Raw genomic sequence first — 6,244 nt, forward strand, 5'->3', positions numbered from 1 at the left:
TGTTACATTGCATCATATTCAGTTCTGTTCTTACAATGGTCTTGAACAGTTACTAAGATAAGAAATCCCCCCAACCCCCTTCCCCAGCTTTCTGCCTTCCAGCTTTCTGAATACTTGCTGGAACTGATACCTTGCCTAGAGTCAGATGGGGGTTGGAGAATCCTTTTTGGGGGGGTTGCAGTGGGTTTGATGGACAGAAGAGCCCCCCTTCTGTAGAGAATGGGGAGCTGTTCCTAAGGCAGAGAGGAAACACAGATTGTCCTGTTGCTATTATGCAGACTTATGATGGTCCTTTGGTGGGATTATTGTGTTGCGTGAATGAAACACTACAGAACAATTTTCCGGAGCCTCGCACGCCCGCTTAAAGGTCTCGCAACCCCTTTGAGGGAAGAGATAAATAAATAAATTGCAACGGAGAAAATAAATGGGTTTTAGCGTAGACATGCTTTCCCCTTCTACCCTCTCGGATCCATGAAAAGAAACATTTCTCTCTCAATTGCTGGTGGAAAAAGAAATCCAGTCAATTAAACGAAAGAAGCGACCACACATTCCCAGCATGTTCTCCTCCGGCAGCCGTGAGAAAGCTGTCAGGAGGCTGTAACAGTCCACCGCTTCTTCTGAATTCTTGGTAGCATTTTGTTTCTGGAGAAGTCATGTCCACAAAACGGAGGGGAAATCCGCAGCGTTTCTGAGCTGTCAGATCTGCAAGATAGAAAGGAGCTAATATAACGATGATTTATTATGTTTTTTTAATAAAGATATTTAGCTGAGGCGAGAAATTGCAAGCCGGCTAAATCAACGTTTGGTTCCTGATAAATATTATTAGAAGCACGACACGATCCTCTGCGGGAGAGAACAAGAACTGTCAGCAGGGCTCCTGCGAAAGGAATTCTCTGAGAGCGTCAGCACTGGGTGCCTGTTGGCAAGGAACTTTTATCACGATAAATATCCAGGAAATAAGAGATAAATAAAATGAACATCTGGCAGCCAGGAGCTCCAGCTTTGGGTGGGTGATGGTCTAGGAAACATCTATGGAGATTCTCAGGTATCCAGGCCGTGATTGTCCCCCAAATGCTTTTTCAAGAACAACACGGCTTTGTTTTTGCTTGAAGAGGTTTCACTTCTAATCCCAGAAGCTTCTTCAGTTCTACAAAAAGATTCTTTGAGTTATGCTCGAGAAGAAGAATTGAACGCCATGTACTTGACTTTATCTCGAGGTCAGCTGTTTTGGATTCGAAATTGTTTAAGGCACTAATGGTAATCCATTATGGGACTAGTTTAGACTGGCATGCATGTGTCCGGTTTTTGGACTGTTTTCTGGGCCGTTTTCCAGCTCCTGAGAAGACCATCATGCGTCCTGGAAACCCAAAGAGCAGCTGGCGATGGCATGCATGCCCCCAGAGAGAGGGCTCTGCATGCCACCTCTGGCACGCATGTCGTAGGTTCGCCATCATGGAGCTAAGCCTTCCCATGTCCTCAAAGTTGCATGTTTACCAGTGGAACAGCTGCTTTTGGTTTCCATATGCGAAGTTACGATGCAATTTAATTTTGATGTAAGAATGTTTTGCAAATCAGCCGTTGTGGTTGACTCAACAAGCCACGCCTTCACACAATGTTTGTGATCTCGACCGTTCTCCACCCCCTCTCACATTTGTTTAGCCAGAAAACGTTCAGGCTTTCTGTATTTTTTTGGGGGGGGGGTAGGGCTTTTAGTGCAGTGTTGTATAAGAAGACGGACAAAATGCAGGGGTGGGAACAAAAAAAAACAAACAAAAAAAAACCAGCTCTTTCATCTGAGATTGCTACACAATGCTAAACATTTGCAGCCTGATTGGCAAAAGGCACTTCAACAACTTGGTGGTGTTGTTTTTTTTAAAAAAAAAACCTCCCGAAAATATTTTAAATAATTGCTGCATCTGTGATTGATGTCAACAACATAGGTAATTACCCCAGAGATTAAAACAACTCCTTGGATTCCCCCCCTCCCAAAACCTGCAATTTAGTTAATTATTTACTTTGCTCACCTCTCTAACCTTGTTATGCTTTTAAATGAATGGAAATATTGATCCTGGAAACGGAAGCTGGGAAGCCAGACAAACTTGAACTGGTTTAATTAGGATACCAAAAGTGGATGAAAAAAGATAAGTCATCCCAGTGTTGTCGTCTCTCTTTCCCCACCTTCCTTTCAGCTCTCTTCGGGCAGCTTTGAATTAGCCCTTCTTTTCTGATTTATTTATGCACAGTGAGATGTTGGAGTTGTATCGTGTCTGAGATTCAGGTTCTAAGCACCCGTTGAATCCATGACCGCCCCTGTTCTGACCGAGGCTTCCCAAGAGCACGAAGCAAACTCCTTGTCCCAACAAAAACCACTTTTATTAATTGACTGGGAATTCTGCTCATTCACCTCCAACTAAGTCTTTCAAGGGAGGATTTACAGTCACAGACCTTATCTGGCTTGGAGAGCTGCCAGGCCGATCTCTGCAAAACTTGGCAAGGAGTCTTGGAGAGTCATGAACCAATGAAGCGAACTTAGATGTCTCCTGCAAACTCCACTCCCCTTTTGCTCCTCTTTTATTTCCTCTGGGAGGGGCCATTCATTGTCCACCTGTGGCCTCACTCCCAAGTCGACCCCTGTTCTTTAGCTGTTCCCTTTGTCTGGCAACTCTGCGCATGCGCACACTGGGAACAGGCTCCAGCTGTTCTTCTGCCTCACTGATGTCTGACTCCGAAGGCAGCTGATAACTGTCAGATGGCCTTGGCTCCCTCTCTGCCTCTGACACAGAACCCTCATCAGAGCCTTCCCCAGACTCCAGGACTGGCCCATGTCCCTCCCCAACCTCCTCATTGTCCGAATCTGCTGCCAGCTCTGCTGGCTGCTGGAGGGCCACATCAGCCCCCTTAACAGACATCACAATCACTTTACCCACAAAAACAAAACCCCAAACCCACACCCCAAATCCAGACATTTCATTTTTCTGCTCCAGGAAAGAGGAGTTTAGGATGCTCCTGTCCTTGGGTGCAACTGGGCCTTTCCAGGGTCTAAAGCTCCTAAAAAGATGTGCCATCCGTAGGGTGCAAGATCTCCTGGCAGTTTAGCTACCGCCGCTGAAGAGGCCTGGCCGAGTTGCATCCTCCGTGCCAGGTTGGCAGAGGTGATTATTTAGTAAACAGATCTCTGAAATTGGAAATCTGTATTCCTTCCTAAGTCTCGGGGTGACCCAAAAGGGCAGACGAAATAATAAGCAAAGGGCAGGTTCATGATTTATAAGCAGCCCCAGGACAAGGGAAGTGGCTCGGCGAATTAGCTAATCGTGAACATCCAACAGAATAGAATGGAATAGCAGAGTTGGAAGGGACCTTGGAGAGTTGGCTAATTCTGCCAACTGCCAGCAGTTCAATTTTCACCAGGTTCCAGGTTGACTCAGCCTTCCATCCTTCCGAAGTGGGTAAAACGAGGACCCAAATTGTTGGGGGCAAGAGGCTGACACTGTAAACCGCTTAGAGAGGGCTGTGAAGCATTGTGAAGTGGTATATAAATGTTATTGCTATTCCTTTTCTACTTCCTTCCTTCCCAGTGGTTAGAATGCGATATTGGAGGCTGATTCTGCCCCCTGCCAGTAGTTCGATCCTGACTGGCTCAAGGGTGACTCAGCTTTCCATCCTTCCGCGGCGGGTAAAATGACCCAGATTGTTGGGGGCAAGAGGCTGACTCTGCAAACCGCTTAGAGAAGGCTGTAAAGTGGTATATAAGTCTTAAGTGCTAAGTATCCATTGCTTCTGGGAAAATGGTTCTCAGATGTTTCCACTTAGGATCGAACACGATGCTTTGGGCAGACGATAGAAAGAGGAAACCCCACCGGTGGCCATTCCATGGCTAGCAGGATGACGAATCCCCCAAAGAGGGCGTTTTTTCTAAAAGGAAAAATAATAATGTCCGTAGCTGAAATAATTAACAGGGGAAGGAAAAAAAAAACATAACCCACAGTTTGCCACACTTAGTTAATGAAATGGAAAACGAATATGCTAATGGAGTGGCGAGGCTGCACAACAGCCGTTAACTCTGGTGCATGCTAAGTATGTCGTTTTCAGAGGCTCATAAGTTGGTGAAATCAAAACCAATTTTCTTCCAATTTGCTGAAGTGCAGGCACTTTGGCAGGGGCTCAGCCGGCAGCAGTTTGAAGTACTGAGCCGAGATTTCAGGATACTGGGTGAAAAGCCAATTTTTCATCACATAGTAAATTGTCTTTCTTTCTTTCTTTCTTTCTTTCTTTCTTTCTTTCTTTCTTTCTTTCTTTCTTTCTTTCTTTCTTTCTTTCTTTCTTTCTTTCTTTCTTTTTCTTTCTTTCTCTTTCTTTCTTTCTTTCTTTCTCTCTCTCTTTCTTTCTTTTTCTTTCCTTTCCTTACCCTTTCTTTCTTTCTTTCTTTTTCTTTCTTTCTTTCTTTCTCTTTCTTTCTTTCTTTCTTTCTTTCTCTCTCTCTCTCTCTTTCTTTCTTTTTCTTTCCTTTCCTTACCCTTTCTTTCTTTCTTTCTTTCTTTCTTTCTTTCTTTCTTTCTTTCTTTCTTTCTTTCTTTCTCTCTCCCTCTCTCCCTCTTTCCTTCCTTCCTTCCTTCCTTTTTTTCTTTCTCCAGAAATCCACAAACCAGTGTTTCCCATTCTTGAAGATGGGGGGACTTCAATTCCCAGAATTCACCAGCCAGCCCAGGATAAGAGACACTGAACAAAACTTAGACAGGTTAATCCAAATATAATGCCTCCGGTTACATAACCTGCTAAACCCATGTTTCGCCAAATGCTGGCTTAGCATGATAATCTGAGTGTTAAGACCCTGGCTAGGTTCCTCTGATACACTGAAGCACAAGCCATCGAGTCTAATCTTAGGCTTATCGTAGCTGTTTTACATCTTTAACCAATCAGATTAACTGATGCGCATGTTGGTTTGACATGCTGGCTGGGGAATTCTGGGAGTTGAAGTCCACCCACCTTCCAAGTTGCCAAGGATGAGAAACACTGCCATAAACTGAAGTTGGGGTGCCTTGTGTACCCCTATATGATTGAATCCCTCCCCCCCCACGCTAGTCACCAAGTTACACGGTTGAACTGAAAGGAAAAATGATTAAGGACCCAAGAGGGGCCTTATTAACAGCCTGTAATGAGGCCCATTAAATTTAAATCAATGTTTCATTCAAATGAAATTAGGTTTTGCTTTGGCTATGCCTACTTTAGCTCATTGTCCTAGCAGGAATACCTCCCTTTCCCTGCCCCCCCCCCAAAAAAATCTTATCACTCAAAAACCAAAGGTGCCCTTGGCCTGAACAGAAAATTGATCTATTGTTCTTTCGTCAAGAAAAGTCTGCAGGGGTTTCCAGTCTTTTAGAAAAGTCTTTTATCGGTTTTCTTCCCCTCGGACCAAACTGGTTTGCTTCCCCAGGTTTGGTTCATTTTCATCATTTAGTCTTTCTTCCTAGGGATCTCGTTGCTTTTCAAACTTTGTTGCCTACAATAATTCTAGCTACAAACGGTCTCATCTCAAATGCTGCGTCCTCTCTCTGTCCTGCTTTACCAATAGAAGAGAATGATTTGCAGCTGAAGGTTGAACGGTGGTCCCTGAGCTTGGTTGATTTCTTGCAAACATTTCACGACCCAACTGGGGAACATCATCAGTACTAGAAGGGAGTGGGCAAGCTGCTGTCTATAAACAGAAAGAAAAGCTCAGAGTGCACTACGGACCCCACAGTCCTCCTCCTCCTCCTCCTCTCCACAAACTCCATTCCTTTCTAGCACTGATGGTATTACCTAGCTGGGTAATGAAACGACTGCAAGAAAACTGCCAAGCTCAGAGAGTACCAAGGACCCCACAGTCGTCCTCGTCCTCCTTGTCCTCGTCCTCCTCGTCCTCCTCGTCCTCGTCATCCTCCTCCTCCTCGTCCTCCTCGTCCTCCTCTTCCTCCTCCTCCTCCTCCTCCTCCTCCTCCTCCTCCTCCTCCTCCTCCTCCTCCTCCTCCTCCTCCTCCTCCTCCTCCTCCTCTCCAAATCCCCCACTCCTTACTGGCACTGATGATGTTACTAAGTTTGGCAATGAAACCTCTGCCAGAAAATAACCAAGCTCAGAGAGCACCAAGGACTCCACTCTTTTGCCTTCTCTGACTCAAGCATTCAGATTGCTTTTGAATTTTCTCTTCACCAGAAGTGGAGATGGTGCCAATGGACCCTCTTCAAAATCTTCTGCCCATATTTCCTTTCC

The sequence above is a fragment of the Natrix helvetica genome (assembly GCF_964273705.1).
Source record: "Natrix helvetica genome assembly, chromosome: 12".
Lineage (NCBI taxonomy): Eukaryota > Metazoa > Chordata > Lepidosauria > Squamata > Natricidae > Natrix > Natrix helvetica.